Source organism: Natator depressus, chromosome 15 (assembly GCF_965152275.1).
Source record: "Natator depressus isolate rNatDep1 chromosome 15, rNatDep2.hap1, whole genome shotgun sequence".
Classification (NCBI taxonomy): domain Eukaryota; kingdom Metazoa; phylum Chordata; order Testudines; family Cheloniidae; genus Natator; species Natator depressus.
This window is the reverse complement of record NC_134248.1, coordinates 21,021,717-21,038,521: the sequence shown is the minus strand read 5'-3', so window position 1 is coordinate 21,038,521 and position 16,805 is coordinate 21,021,717. Positions and strand designations below refer to the sequence as shown.

Genomic DNA, 16,805 nt, shown 5'->3' with positions numbered 1-16,805 from the left:
CATGGGAGCCTAGAAAAATATTCCACACAGAATATTAAGTATTTTTGTATTGGAATACCAATTATCTCCATGCAGACTTTGAGGAAGGAGTAGAGCAAAAGTACCTCTGTGCATCTGTAATTAAGAATCCTGATAATGAAGTTCACTCTCTTAATCACAGCTATCAGTGAGCCGATTGCCAAGCCTGACTCAGGAAGGAGAGCAAGAACACATGCTAGGAAAATGGCTCCATACACGCTGAAAGCTTTCTCTGTATTCCATAATATTGTCCACACCACCACACACACTCAAATGGTCATAGGTCCATTGACTTAAGTACAGGGATAGACCCTCAGCTGGACTAAACTGTCATCACTCTCAGTTGCTGTAAATTGCCATGTACATCAGTGGAGCTTTGACAACGTACACTAATTGAGGATCTACCCTTGGTACCACATTAGCATTGTTTGGTGAAGGGTATTAGCCTTGGCCTCTGATGCACTGCTCGTTTCCTAGCACTCAGTGCAAGTATTTTGAGGGCCTGTTCCTGCTCCCGTTGAAGTCAATGGGAGGTTCTGCAGGACTGGGCCCTAGAGATTTTTAAAAGCCCCGGGTGTGTCTGAGACCTGCTCCACGGATCTCCTGGATGGGTATTTGTGCTTGGCCACTAGCCGTGGTTTAAAGGAGCTCACCACAAGTGCTTCAGCCTGCAGGTAATTGTGCCTGGGCTATGTCAGGGCCTAACATGTAGAACCCCAAATAATCCATATCTCTTAACTTTAAAAACAACTTAGAATGGTTTTATTCTGAGGAATTTGTTCTCTTTTAGTTTGACTGCTGTTACCCTATTATCTATTCCTTCTGTCCCATTTCAGTTTTTCCTCAGACAACTCACTTCATATACAATTGGCTTTATTTTTATTTTATTTTTTTTAAAAAGGTCTTAGGGGACAGATGATCTTTGAATTTTCCTTTTTTGAAATGGGTGGAATTCAGACTGTAAGCCTTTTGGGGCAGGGACTATTTTTTGTTCTTTGTACAGTTCCTGGCACAGTGAGGCCTTGGTCCAGGCCTGGGGCTCCTAAACACTACAATGCAAATACTACTACTAAGACTGCTAATGGGTTAGTTTTAACCTATAAAGCCCTAAATGGTGTGGGTTAACTGAGAGGTAGCTTCTCTCTGCCTGACATACTGTCACAATCCAGATGTCCGGAAGCAATGGAGCTAGAGCCCCTTTAATATATATGAGATGGGGCTGCTTGTGGGTCATTCCTGAAGAAGCCCTCTCTTGGCTGGCCAGAGCCCAGATTTGTTAACCTTCAGGCATGCTGCAAAGCTCATCTTTTCTCCTTCTTTGTTAACACGGCTGAGGAGAGCGTGTGCTGAGGTGGATCTACTTATGGGAAGTCCCCTGTTTATATTGATACTGTCATTTTGAATGTAGGGGATAGGTACCCAGAGCACTACATGAGTTTCAGTGAGCTGTATTCTAAACATCTTAAGAAACAAATAAACAAACAAACACAACTGGTGAAATCTGAGCCCACTGAAGTCAATGGTAGTTTTGCCTCAACTTTAATGGGGCCAGGATTTCACCCTCTGAATTTAAATTTGTTTTTGCAAGGTTGTTTAGTACCTTGGGCAAAGAGAGGTGCTTTATAGCTATAATTTTTTATTACTATTACAACTACAGTAAAGGTAATTAGGGCTAACATTCTTCAATACTTTCTTAAGCCTTCCCTGCATTAGCCCCACATGCTACATTTGTCTGAGGTAGAATGCAAACTGCATGGGGTAGGGACCTTACCTTTATGTGGCTAGTGAAGGTTACATTTAGCAAGCTCTGTAAACCAGTGCTTCTCAAGCTATCTGATGTGGGGGATCGGCAATTTTTTTTTCCAATGTTCGCGCAGACACTGGAAAAAATTGGACCGGCATCGGTCCGCGGACCACCACTTTGAGTAGCACTGCTGTAAACAACAGTAGTGGGGAAAGGATGATGCTGGAAAGGTATTTAGAAGAAAAACATCATGAGAGAGAAACACTAGACAGATGGGGTGGATAGATCTAAATAAGCCATATGGCCTCTTTCCATCCCAAAATATTATTATGCTCCTGATTTATATAGGAACCACTTTGATTCCTCTCCAATCTGCTCTGAAGAGCAGAAAATTTCAGTTCTGTTTAGAGACCATGTGCTATGTATGAAGTCACATAGTACATACATAACCACCCTCTATTCTCAACCGTTCACCTTTACCAACCAGTCCTGGCTGGCTCAGAGATTAAACAGCACAAGTTTTAGCTCAGAATTTCAGTCCTGAGTCTACATATTTGAAATATGCACTTCAAAGGGGCCTAAGTGAGGTAGGCAACCAACTACAGTTGATCTTTGATGTTTGCAGTCTCTGATATGAGTTACTTCTGGGGGAATTCTGTGCCACTGCGCATGTGCAGAATTTATGTCCCCTGCAGATTTCTTTGCTTCCCCATAGAAAAATCACTTTCTGACAGGGAAGCAAAGGGAAGACACAAGAGCGGTCATGTGGCCCTCCCCAGCAGTATCTTTCAGGGGCCCATGGCAGCCGACAGAGAGGTAAATCACTGTGAGGCTGGAGGAGAGACTGGGGAAGACCCGGCGGGTGGCTCCTATCCTGCGCTGGGCTCAGCTGCTAGTCCCGGCTGGGCTGGGGAGAATGGGACTTCCTCTTCCCCTGCACAGCATCCAGGGCCGGGTCAGCCCCATCCCCCAGATTTCTCCCCTGGCGGCAGGAAGCTCTGCAAACTCCCCCGTTCCTTGCTGCAGGGGGAGGGATCCCCGTACAGGGAGCTGCTCTCCCATCCGCCCAACCCCCAGGCAACCAGACCCCCTCATACCCAGACCATCACACCAAGCCTCACCCCCCACACTCAGAGCTCCCCCTCCGAGCCCCATTCCACTGCACCTGGACCACCCTGATGAGCCACCTGCACCTAGATCCCCACCCCACTGAGCCCCAACCAGCTGCACCTAAATCCCCACCCCACTGAGCCCCCACACTCAGACCCCCCTGCTGAACTCTATTCCCGCACACCCAGACCGACCCCCCTGCTGAGCCCCAACCACCTTCACCCAGACCCCTCTGCAGAATCCCATTACTGTTGCACTCAGAACTCTCCAACAAGTCCCCCGCATCTGGATTCCTCACTGAGCCACCCACAACCCAGATTGCCCCACACAGAACCCTCTCAACCCACACCTGGATCCCCCCACACTTGGATCCTGCCTTGCTGAGCCTGCCTGCCCATACCTGGTGCACCTGGCATGGATGGGCAGGGCCCTGGGGTGTTTCTGGGACAGGCTCGGTCCTTGCATTGTGTCAGGGTTGGGTGCAGCCTCACCGCTGAGTCTGTGTCCTGGGGGGAGCTGCACAGTGATCTCTCACCTCTGTGGAGCCAATGGCCTGTGCTCCCCAATGTCGTGCTGGAGCCTCCACATTTATTGACAAATAAAATTTGCAGAATTTTAAAATATTGTGCGCACAATTTTAATTTTGTCGGCGCAGAATGCCCTCGGGAGTAATGAGTTGTGTGCAAGACTAGCCCTCTAAGCCAATGTAAAGTAATACTTTTGGCTCAATCTAAACTTATTTAGGGACTAGATTGTGAGTATCCCCTGTGCAGCCACAAAGTACCTCTTTTCCCATTTTATATGCTCCATGCACAATCACTTGCAGTTGTAACCCCTGCACTCAGGGAAATGCAGGGACAGTTCCCTTTGTGTCCCTCCCTGGGGAAGAGGCACATTGCCCCAAACCAGGTGGGGCTGTAACTCTGCCTCATAGTACAGGGCAGGTACAGCAGCCAACAGAGAGAACTCTCCTAACGGATGATGCAGCTTTCTCAGTTTTTCTGTGCACTGAGCCAGTCAGGATGCAATTGTGCCTTGTTTGGGCACAAACAATCTCTCCTTGCACTCCTTCTGGAGCAGTGCAGCACACCACCACCCCCAATGTGGGCAAATGGCTATATGCTAGTTTGGCCCTCAAAAGCCACAGCTAATCACTCGTGGGAAAGGTTCAATTTATCACCGTTTTCTTGTCAGATCTTGCTCTAGTTGAGGCTTATAGCTAGACTGAGTGCAGCACTCCAGGGGAAGGTTCCAGAAGGACTGTGCCTCAGGAACCATAATCCCTTCCTGAGTTCCTAGGTAGACAGAGGTAGAGCACAGGTTGCACCAGTCATAGGTCCCAGCCTTGCATCCTCCCCAGCCATTTCAGGCTGAGGGATTCATGAACTTCCCCAGACACACTGTCCGCTAGGCAGGCACAAGATGGCGGAGAATTAGATGCCAGAGAGTCAAAACTAGAAGTGGTTAAAATGTTTTTTTGGCAAAACTGAAATGTATTGATACTTTGTTAGTTTTAATTTAAAAAAAATAAGAAAAATTGACAAAAATCAGGGGGAAAATTGTTTTTGTCAAAAATTTACATGGTCTGGTGGGAATAATTTCCTGACAAGCTCTAGTGAAAACCACTGCAAACAGCAATTTTCACCCAAAACCTCACAGGAATTTAGAGTACAATGAGAAGATGCTTCAGTGACAAAGCACACCTCACCAATGTTTGTCTGTGTGTCTTAATTATTCATTTTCTTCTAGAGAGTAACATTTGTTCACCAAAAAATACACTGTTCGTGAATTCAAATGTGGTTTTAAAACCAAACATTTTAATGTCCTTTGTGGGTCACTAGCAGAGAAGCAGCAGGACTGTGCTGTCTGCTTTTAGCAGCTCGGCAGTGTGGCATCAGAGATAAATGGATTTGAGAATGCTATTAGCATGTCTTCCGACTGAGATGTTACCTGGTCATATTGCAGTGCTTTGTGGGACAGACTAGCATATTGAAGGCTCAAGCGATTCTTCTCTTGCACAGCATCCTTCAGTTCATTTTCCTAGAACAGAAGAAAAGGTGTTATAGGCCACTCATCGACATTTTTTTAAATTGCATGTATCTTAAGTAATCAATGGGTGTGCTTTATTGGATATTAATACATCCCTATGCATGCAGTCAGGAACAAAGCCGAAGGTCCTGAAGGTGCAAAACCTGCAGGGCTATTATGGACTATAAATGACTGTCACCACATTTTTCAATAGGGAATTTGGAGTTGGTAAAGTGAGTGAATCTGATTAAAGATCGGGGGGGGAGGGATAGTTCAGTGGTTTGAGCCTTGGCCTGTTAAACCCAGGGTTGTGAGTTCAATCCTTGAGGGGGCCATTTAGGGATCGGGGAAAAATTGGGGATCGGTCCTGCTTTGAGCAGCGGGTTGGACTAGGTGATCTCCTGTGGTCCCTTCCAACCCTGAAATTCTATGATTCTCTGAAGGGACTTGACTTGACTCCACAGACCAGACAACTGAAATACACAACTCCCCATGGAGTTAATGAAGAGCCCTACCCTGGCAACAGCATGACTTGAAGATGGCAAGATTCTTGCCCTAGCTTTTCCTGAAGAACCAGAAGGGAAGAGAAACCAGCAGGACCCTCAAAGTCAGAAGCTCACAGTACACCACAGCTACAACGGAGAGTCAGCAGCTACTGAGGAGCAATTATCTCCATTTTCTATTATCCACACACAGCACCTGGATACCACAGTGACAGGCACTTCAGACATAAGAACAGAAAGATAATATCGCCCCAGATGTTATCTGCAGCTGTAGCTAGGTATACCAGTGGGCAACATGGCTGTAATGGGGTCCTCGGTGGGCCGAGAAGCCTCGCGGTTAGTGCCTACTCAGTCATGGAGACCGGGCCCGCCCACTCCACCGGGCTCTAGCAGCATTTGCTCTCCGGGAGGGGCCCTTTGAGCTACCTTCCGTGGGTTGCGTCCCATCACTGCTTCCTTCCCTCAGCTTCTGGCCCCAGATAAGGGGAAAAGAAAAAGTAAAAAGGAAACCACAACTGCCAGCCTCGGCTGGGCTCTGTTCCTTCAGGGAGACTTCTCCAGCCTCTTTCGGAAGGAACTTTCAGGGCAGGTCTGCACTCCTCCCCAGCCTCCCCTTTCTGAGCTGGGTTGCTCTCTTTTCAAGGCTGTCTGCTGCTGGAGCATGTTCTGGAGGGTTGGCAGGGTGGGGCTACCTGGGCCCAGTATCCTCATTTAACCCCTTCCGTCCCAGTGTTTGTATGGGGGTTTGTATACCCCATCACAATGGCACTATAAGGAGCATGAAATAAAGAAGAGTAAACAAACCACAAAAGATTAGGTGGTTAAAGTTCAGTCTTTGGGAACAAAAGAGACAATTTCAGGTGACATAACTGAGCATTTATGTAAATCCTAAATCAGGCAGGGTCCTCTGCCTGTTCTGAAAACCTCTCTTTTTGCAGGAGTTTAAGAACAGTGACTATATGAAATCAAAGTCTCTCAGAGCCATCCCAAGGAAAATGACTGCTGAAAGCATTTTGGCAAGGAGTGAGACTTGACTGAAAGAGCTGGGTAAAAAAAGCAGTTACACTGCTGTGAATTTTTCCAGTAGGGTGGATTTTAGATTCTGTTCTTTTATTAATAAAACCATATCAAAGTACAAGACATTCAGTCAGTTCATTTATTTATTTTTTAATTTAGAAAGCTAAAGTAGGCTGACGTTAACCCTTCATGAAAGTTGCAATCTCAGGGCTAACTTTAGGATTTTTGCTGACCTACGTAAACTGGAACTGCCCGACCCACAGGTTTTCATTATGACAGTGCCAACTGAAAATTCAGCTCAAGTTAGACAAAAGAATCACAAGGTTTGTAAACCTCTCAACAGCCCCACTGGCCCCCAAACGTGGCTCTTTGAAACTCCACTGATCTGCTTGGCACACAGAGCTCTTCTCACTCTACTTAGGTATCAGGCAAAGCAGCTGGAATAGAACTGCTCAAAAGTTTTCACACGCAATATATTGTTTTGTGAAAATTTCTTTTAAAAAAAAGCACACTTTCTGTGAAAAATTCTTCCATTAACAATAATTTCCACTTTTTGCAAATTTTTCACAATATTTTAACCAAAGATGTTCTTGAAATTTCAAACAAAATCATTTTCAAAATCACTCTTTTTTTTTTATTTACCAAAAAACAGATTTTCAATAAGATGTGCTTTTCAATAAATAAAAAATTCCATTTCAAATTTTTTTCCATGATATTTCTACCAAACATTTTCTTTAAGCAAAATCATTATCCATATTTTTTGTTTACCAAAAACCAGGTTTTGAGTAAGATGTGGTTTTCAGTAAACAAAAAATGTTGATAACAATTTAGTTAAAAAACGCCAGTTAAAATAATTGAAAATATTTCACAATAAAATGGAAAATGGGTCCAGTTCGAATTATGTAAAATGGAAACAACTTTGGAATTTAAAATTTTGCTTTACATCTCCTCCTCTCCGTCCTTCCCCCCACCCTCACCCCCTTTTACAACCTGCTCAAAGTTGCAAGCTGGAGGGAAGCGGGACTAAAAGAAGCCTAACTGGCTTCCACACTATGTGGAAAAAAAAAAACACTTCTATTGAGCTTCCTTGTGCTTGGTGGCAGCCCACAAACAGCAAACCTCAAGCACAAGGCTGAATTTGAAAGGGGTTAATATTCAGTGTAATTAGCACAGCTAATTTTTTACACATTAAAATACCATCCTGACTCTCTCATCCCCAGCACAACTGTAAGATGTCTTCCCCTGACTTTTTCTGAAGCTCTCCTCTGGCTATTAAATATCGACTGCTACTATGTTGAGCATAAAAAGAGAAAGGCTGTAGTTTGCAGAGTATTCAGTCTCCTAGGTGCAGATGTATCATCTCACACATAAGAAGCTCATTAATTATAATTTCTCAAATTCTGTTCAATCCGTTGATCAGGATGCAATTAAAAGTGGCAGTCATGCTCTGTGGGATGCTAGACAGTTCTGTGGGGCAAAACAAGGAGAATTTTATAGCTTGTGTTCCATTTTAAAAGCTGTGAACTAAGTCAATACATATTTTTAGGATATGAGCAAACTGCACAAAAATAGAACAAACCCTTGGATATGCAATTTTTTTGCATTATTAAGCATTAAAAGTTGTTTGTACAAAACCACAAATTTGCACTGTACTTTACAGAGAATAAGACATGTCACCTGCTCTTTACATTTTATAGGTCTTACCCTGCATCACCAAAGACAGATGGAGGTTTGCCATTGAGTTCAGTGGGTCAGATTCTCAGCTGGTATAAATCAATATAGCTCCACAGACTTCAATGGGACAACTTAACAGCAACTGATTGTCTAGCCAATGAGTGAAGGATCTGACCCTAATACAGCCATGTCAAATGGCAAAATATGAAGTAAAGGAAAACAGTTCAATGGAGGGAGAGGGTAACATGCCTTATCCCAGATAGCTTGTGTCTTCAGCAGAACTGGATTTCAATATAGATTCAAAAGGGTGAAATACTGGCTCCACTGAAGTCAATGGAATTTTTGCAATTGACTTCTGTGGGGTCAGGATTTCACCTACACAATTTAAAACCGGAAGGAACTGGCAGTCTGACATTGAAATTAATGTATTACCAAACACATTTGTTATGTGGCATAGATAAAATCATAATTGCTGTAAGATTGTTATGATCTAATATGATCTCTTGCATAACACAGGCCAAAAAAAACCTCACCCAACGATTTTGGCATTGAGCCAATAACTTCTGTTTGAGCTGTATCATATCTTCTAAAAAGAGAGCCAGTCTTGATTTAAAAACTTCAAGTGACAGAGAATCCACCACATCCTTAAGCAAGTCGTCCCAATGGTAATAGACGTCACTGCTAATATTTGTACCTGATTTCCAGTCTGAATTTGTCTAGTTTCAGCTGCCAACAACTGGATCCTGTTACATATTTTTCTGCTGGACTATAGAGCCATCTAATTATGAGAAATCTCTGCCCCCTATAGGTACTTGTAGAATGTGATCAAGTCACCCTTACCCTTCTCTTGGATGAGCTAAGTAAAGATTTGTCGTTTGGAATAGTATAGATGTTTGTCATGCTATTGCATAAAAATCATACCAGTTGGACAAACTATGAGCAAATTAAATGTGTAGTGTAACACTGGTTACTGCAGCAGACACTTAATCTAGTCTGTAAAATTATTATTACGAGGAAATCAGGCAGAAATAAAAAACAAAATGAATGAAAAAACTAGGCCAGCATGCTTCAGACTGTTTTAATTCTCCAGAAAGGAAACTGGTTTATGAGACAGAGTGCAGAGCAATTGGGCTGGCCCTTAATCCTACCTGAAGCGAGATATATTTTATCACGTTATTTGCAAGGATGAACTAAAATAGGACAGTAACCATCTCAGTTTCACTGTACCTTAGTTCTAAGCTATTTGTTTGCACTTACATTTGTTGTTCACTATGGTTGTCATTCCTTTCACTGATTTGCTTTATGGAATAAGCCGCCTCATGACATTTGCCAAAGTAAACAACCGTCCCTGCTTCCCATCACAAATACAACTTTCAGGATAAAGAATCATCTGTGACAGCAGCATCTGCTGGCAGAATTCTAGCCTGAACAACATATAGAAAATAAACCAGGCCTGGTCTACACTTAAGTTATGTCAACACCCCTGACCAATACCGCTATGCTGACTTAGCTCCCAGTGCAGACACGGCCATGTTGACGGAAGAATGCTTCTGTTGATGTAGCAGCTAGTGTTGTTCGCAGAGGTGGTTTTCCTACATCAATAGAAAAAACCCTTTGTCAGTTTAGGCCGCATCTACACTATGCCAGCATAACTATGTCAACCTAGCTATGTCAGTATAGTCTCCAGAGTGTAGACATACCCACAATCACAACAGTTAAGATACCAAGATGCTCATGTCTTTTCCTGAAATTTCTACAGTGATGATATCATTTATTTATAAGCTTTCTGATGGTACTCGTCACGGAAGTATAGGTGCACCACACATACATTAATAGGTGTATTCTTACAACACCTTTATCTTCTCTCTTTCAGAGATGCAGAGCAAAGGCACAAAGAGGTTAAATGACATATCCAAGGTCATACACAAAAAATCAGTGGCAAAGCCAGGAACTTCTGAGGTCTGGTTAACACTTAAAATTTAGGTTGACATAGTTGTAGGGCTCTGGGGTGTGAAAAATACATATCCCTGAGAGCAGTAACTTTGCCAACCTAACCCCTGGTGTAGACGCAGGTAGATCAATGAAAGAATGCTTCCGTCGATCCAGCAAATCACAGGAATAACCAACCAAATCATTCAATACTCCACCTGCACGTCACTCATCAGTTCCCCTTCAAATGCTCCACCACCATCACTCAGAACCTAGACCTTCATCCTGAAAAACCAACACTCAGCCTTAACTCTGACCATATTAGTAGTTACGTGGTATGTCCATGTATTCTGAAGATTAATATAGCACTGGTGTGGCTTTTATAAATTACAAGGTTTGGAGCTCTATTCTTTGGTTTGGACTAATCTGTATTAAGTGAGGTGGGTGTCAGATAACAAATGGCAGCTGAGAGACATGTTTTCCTATAATAGTTAGAATAAGTTTTGTTAATGAGTAATCTCTGTTAACACCCAATGTACGTAAATGCACAATCAATTTCTTAGTAATTGTTCCAAATTTGGTGGTAATTTTTTACATAGAAATTTCAGAACTGAATTCTGGATACACACACATAGGGCTATACACTCACACATGCATGTGTGGTGTGTGCACATAAGCATGCACAAGCGGGTGTTTTGCATTAATTTTGGAGTTAAGGTTGAGGGTGGTAGAAGAAGTAGCTGAGGTTGAGAAGCGGTGGGCATCAGGGCTGATAGTTATTCACACTGCTAGCTATCAACACTGATACATATTTTCCAACATATGCTGCCCCTAGCGTTCTGACATGTCTCATGCTATCCCCACCCACACTTCTTTGCCTTCAAAGGGTGGCACCCCATCCCCTGCACATTCCCTGCTGTATCCCATTCCATCCATGCCCCAATCATCCCCATGCTTCCTCCGTGCATAGCCCTCTTCCTCTCAGTCTCCCCAGGTGATTGGTCAGAGCACAGACTCTCACTACAGAACACATTCATTACTAAATTCACTACATTTTTTAAAAAGTGCTTTGCTGTCTCTGGATGGAAGGCCACATGGAAATTCAAACTATTATTATTACACGTACCCTCATTATTATGTTTACCCTTCAACTCCTTAATAGGATTTTTGCAACTTGTGGGATGTGCTTGGGACTTTGGAAAAATATATGAGCCTGAAATGTGTTGGGGAAACACTCTCAGCCAACAACATAAAACGAGCTGCCTCGCCGGAGTTTTTTCACGGTGAATTGCACTAACTTTAATTTTTTAATTTCAAAATATCTATGTTAATGCTTTTGTGTCTTTGGTATGGTCAGATTGTTGACCTTGCAGGATGAGACACAGATATTGCATAAGGGCGCAGAGAAGCATTTCGATGAAGCATGCATCTCACTTTCAAATCTCTCTCAGATGCTCTTGTGGGCATTCACTATGAAACGTCCACAGCCTATATAAGTTTGGTGGGCTGGGAGCATAAAGATGAAGAAGAGTTAAGCAGCCATCAAGTATATGCCTGCAATGAGAGTTCTGTCTATTCAAGAACCTGACACACCAACAACCCACATGATTTTCCCCATGCTAATCTCACAGTCTGCGCCAGCACACAGTACTTCTAGGCCTGTTTTTCCTTCTTTCAGTCTGGCCCCTTCTTTAATGGGTAACTAACAGGTACAGATTCCGCCTTTTACACATAAGGAACAGGGACTTAAGCAACTACAAATGTCCATAACGTATACAGAAAAACATATACATTTCTCATGTGTGCTATGTCTATCACCAGAAAACATAACTAAAATAGAGAGTGCATGTAAGTACCACGGTTGTGATTCCAATCATTCTCTACAGTGACAATGTCAACCATTCTAGCTCTTACAAATGCTAATTCCAAACACAGCTCCCTCCCTTTACAGCCTCCTGCTGAGGGGGAAGAAGGTCAAGAAATGCACCAACCAACACAAATGACAGACAAGCTGGCAACAGGTCAGATACGTCCTCCTTGCCTCTAGCTTGTCACTCAGGATCTTCTGTTATCTACAGCCCTACCCTCGCTTGTACTGAGTTATTTTGCCAAAAAAACCTAAAAGAACTGTGCAGAGAGAGGCTGATCTGAGTGTTGGGTTTGAAGAAGATATGTGCGATTAGTTTAGGAGCTTCCATAAATTGGATTCAGGGTTTTCTCCACTGCTTGCCAAACTGACAGCTACCCAATTCAATTTAAAATGCAAACCTGTTTAAAATCATTCTAATCCCACCCCTTCTGTGTTTCCCTTTTATACAAATAGCTTTGGGATGCTGCTGCTTCTGGTTTTTTGTTTTTTGTTTTTATTTTAAACTAGGGAATTCCCCCTCCCCCGACCATTTATTCACAGTGCATATCAGTTCTGATAATTTAATTAATATAGCCACATACTATCCCAGAGTCAAATGAGGTCTAATGTTTAACCTATTCAAGTTAATCTCCCTCAGCTGTTGATAAAGATGAGTAGGCTGAAGATTAAGAACTCATCAAGCCAATACTCCAAGACACTGTACATAAACATATGACAAGGAGAACACTGATTAAATGTTACCAGACTAATGTGCAAGTAAAAAGAAAACAGTCTTTCATGCTCCCAAAGCAACTTCTCATCAGCCTCTGCAGTCTTGACAATGCATTTAAATTATTAGCCAAGCAGCCTGTCACCCCTTTCTAATGATGTCTTTGAGCAAATACCCATTTTAAAAACCAAGGGGTTGAAGCAGCTTCCATTATTACTCTGATATAATAGAGAATGTGCATCCAAAATTTTTGCAAACAGGGAGATGAATGCTGGAAATTAAAGATAAGAGAACAAACAACAGAAGCTTAATTTAGAAATATCCCCTCATAGAAATGAAAGTATTTGCTGTGACAATGAGGAACAGATTAGTATCAACTAGATGCAAAAAAAAAAAAATCCTAAAAAACCATTTTCTAATAAACGTAGATACTACTGTATGAAGCTTAGATTTTATTAGCTTAAAATGAGAATTCTTTCCCTATTTAAAAGTGAGAAACACAAGTCATGCTTATGTGTATTATCTGTGTGTTCGAATGACACATGCCAGTGCCACATACGGAACCTTCCTCAAAACAAACAAATCTGAACATCAACCTTTAAAATATGATATATTGAACAACGGTCTTAAAAGCGAAGGTTTTTCCAGCTGAATGCAAGCAATGTTCTAGGTGTTCTCAAACAGACATGCCATTTTAAAAACAAGCATATTTTACACGTGACCCTTTCGGAAAAGTGAATCTAGTCGGAAAATTAGGACTCCCCCATCCTAGCCCCCACCCATTCCCAGCATTGTTCCATTTTTAACAGGGGACTGCATAGCTTTAAACATGTATACTTAGTAGCACCCCGCACAAAATACGAGTCCATTAATGAACACACACCTATGCAAAATTAAAACAAAAAAAGACATTACCTTATATATCAGTTGCATCTTTTAAGCATAGAAACGAAAGTAAAACGCGTGTTCAGGTTTGAAATACAGCAAAACTAGAAATTCCCTCAACAGATATGAGAAGGACTGACTATGAAAATTCACAGTAGGAGGATGACTTCTGTAGATTTAACACAGTCTGACACTACTGTCTGGGTAACAAGGTTCTAAATTGCCTGGAGTAAGGCATCTGTTGCCTTGTGTGCTAGTTTGCTCATCCATCAATTACTTTTATTTTAAAAAATGATGGTATATACTATTTTTTGTTTATTTGGGGCTTTTTATTTTTCTTAAGACAGCTTAGTGTTTACAGGTGACCTGGACTGGAAATACTGGAACACTCGCGGATTATAATTCTATACTTTGTATTGTCAGAGGGTAAATACCGAGAATTACTCCAAGATTATAATCATAGGAAATTGTTTGAGATACAGGTGTTCAAGAAAAAAAACACACCCTGTGATCTTTTCTCACATCTTCTTGCCCTGCAAATGACTCCCTCTAAAAACAGATAGAGCAGTGGCCCTCAACCAGGGGTCTGGGGCCCCCTGGGGAGCCGCGAGCAGGTTTCCGGGGGTCCACCAAGCAGGGCCAGCATTAGACTCGCTGGGGCCCTCGGCAACAAGCTGAAGCCCCACTGCATGGAGCTGAAGCCCGAGGCCCTGAGCCCTACCACCCGGGGCTGAAGCCGAAGCCTGAGCAGCTTAGCTTCACAGGGGCCCCAGGTGATTGCCCTGCTTGCTACCCCCTAATGCCGGGCCTGGCTTTTATATGCAGAAGACTAGATGCGGTGGCACAGGTGGGCCGTAGAGTTTTTATAGCATGTTGTGGATGGGAGGGAGGGCTCAGAAAGAAAACGGTTGAGAACCCCTGAAATAAAAAAAAAAAAAAAAAAGACAGTGCTCTAAGGCCTGATTTCACAATGCTTACTCATCTTGCATAGTATGTACTGGAGCTACTTGTTCAAAGTACTATTCAGTGTGGACAGAGATTACAGAACTTGTTCCCAGAGGCACCATGGGTTCCACAGTGGTTGCCATCAAAGCCTTTACCATTTTTCCTCTGCAAGTAACTAACACTATGATGACTGAGAGAATAAGGGAGAATTAGTGTGGTCTGTTTAAGGAATTTGATTGGCTGAGAGGAACAGTTGCGAATACAAAACAACACCAGAAAATTCAAGGCAGCATACATAGAATGTTCTGCAAAACTCCATTGGAAGCAAGTCGTGGGGGTGGGGGTGGAGTGAGGGGGAAATGGTGACCCGTAGATCAGAAATGTACGTGTTTGCAGTGTTAAGTTATTGTTAATAAATGCTCCCTCTGATGCAGTGATTCCCAATCTATTGTGAGTGTCAGAGTTTTGTAACCATGCCAGTACGATAAAAGTGTGATCCAGGAGCACCCTAGGCGTCTTCTGAAACCAATGAGAGTTGAGGGTACACACTTAGGATTGGGCCCCTAGGTTGTGAAGATGAACTATGAGTAAGGCTAAGATTTTTGTCATGGATATTTGTCGTAAAAGTCGCAGACAGGTCACGAGCAATAAAGAAAAATTCACGGAAACCCATGACCTGTCCCTGACTCTTATTAAAAATATCCATGATAAAATGGAAAGGGACTGGGCAGCTGCAGGGTGGCTAGGAGCTCCGGGGCTCCCACCATCCATGCGGGCTCAGAGCTGCAGGGTCCCCCTACCCCATCCCAAGCAGCAGGGAGCTGCAGGGATCTCCCTGCCCCGCCGCAGTGGCGGGGAGCTGAGGGGATCCCCCCTGCCCCGCTGCAGCAGCAGGGGAGTTGTGGGGCCCCCTACCCACCCAGAGTGGTTGGAGGGCTGCCGTGGTCTCCCTGCTAATGTGACTGGTGGGAGCTGAGGGGATCCCCTTGCCGCTGTGGCTGGTGGGGAGCTGCGGGGATCCCCCTGTCTCCCACAGCGGCCATGAGCTTCAGGGTACCCCCCACGGTGGCTGGGAGCTGAGGGGTACCCCTGCTGCCCATGGCAAATGGGAGCTTGGGGGCCTGCTGCCTCAGGTGGCGGGGGTATCTCACGGCTCCCTGCCACTGCAGGAGGAGGTGGGACCCTGCAGCTCCCAGGCGCCAGGGCTGAAGTCACGGAGGTCTTTGGAAGTCACAGATTCTGTGACTTCCGCAACCTCAGTGACAAAATCGCAGCCTTAACTATGAGAAATAGAGCCACAAGGCTGAAATAAACCCTCTAATGTCAAAACAGGAGTAGGTAGAGTTTAACATTTATCTTTACTTATAAATGAGCAAGATAACATACGAAGTGCATAGCCATAAACAAATTAACTTGTGTTTCCCTCAGGACAACAAATGGACCAAAGTCCCCAGGTTCAATTACACAAAGTTTCTGCAATGTGGCAAGAAGAAAATAAAACAATATAAAATTATCATTTGGCACCTTTATCTCCCTTCTGCCTGTTAATGTTGGAAGATTAATTTCACTATGGAACACCAAATGCAGAACACTGACAAGGGAAAATCAGTTTGTCTACTGGATAGGCCTAATTCAAAACTTCAGATCTGAACACTGTCAAACTTTGGGGAAGGCTAGTTCAGAATCCTAAATTTGCAGGTTGGGTCAATCTATAATTTGAATTATATTAGTTGATTAAATGACCACTACTAAATAAGAATCATCCGACTTGGGTAAGATAAAATAAGATTCAACCCAAAATTTTGTTCACAATTCAAACTAAATCTAGACCTTTCAAGAGGAATATAAAAAATTGGTCAGTAATATTATTTGTTTGGCATCATCAGGGATGTCAAATGCTGGCCTTGTGGGCTTCCCAATGTAAATGAATCCAGGAAACCTATGCTAGCAAGAGCTGAAGACCTGAAGATGCCCGCCTCCACAACTCGAAGTAGAAGAACTACTCCCTTTGCGCCTCCCTGGTCACAAAAATGCTCCAAACGGACCAGGGAGCAGATAGGGCCATGGTACTGCTTGTTCCCACACACCAGCTGACCCAAAAATCTGACTGAGCATGCTGAACAGCTTATGCAATCTCCCTGATCGGCTTGGGAAGTACGATCCCTCCCCCAGTTCTGCGGGGTCCGTGCGGCTACTCAGGGTGGTATCTAAGTGCTAAACTAGCTAAGCAGCCCTCTGTTCAAAGTATAGGTGTGTGAACAGCATTGTGCACCACAGTGCTGCACTGTAACTCCCCGTGTGGACGCTGCAGGAGTGAACTTCAAGGTCCGTTAGTGTGAATTCAGTAGTCCTGTTCAAAGAGGACTTCTTCGG

General features: G+C 43.4%; 1 protein-coding gene across 18 annotated transcripts in view; it reads right to left on the bottom strand.

Annotated features, from left to right (window-relative positions):
- The window catches only part of RIMBP2 (RIMS binding protein 2), a 277,138-nt gene that overhangs the window by 119,922 nt on the left and 140,411 nt on the right, over positions 1–16,805 (bottom strand). For 12 of the 18 annotated variants that reach the window (XM_074972300.1, XM_074972299.1, XM_074972303.1 and 9 more), the window contains one exon: positions 4,823–4,912. The gene's annotated coding sequence lies outside the window, so the exon portion shown is untranslated. Of the gene's footprint in view, positions 1–4,822; positions 4,913–16,805 lie in introns of those variants that run through there. The other 6 variants (XM_074972313.1, XM_074972316.1, XM_074972317.1 and 3 more) reach the window with 3 other exon arrangements.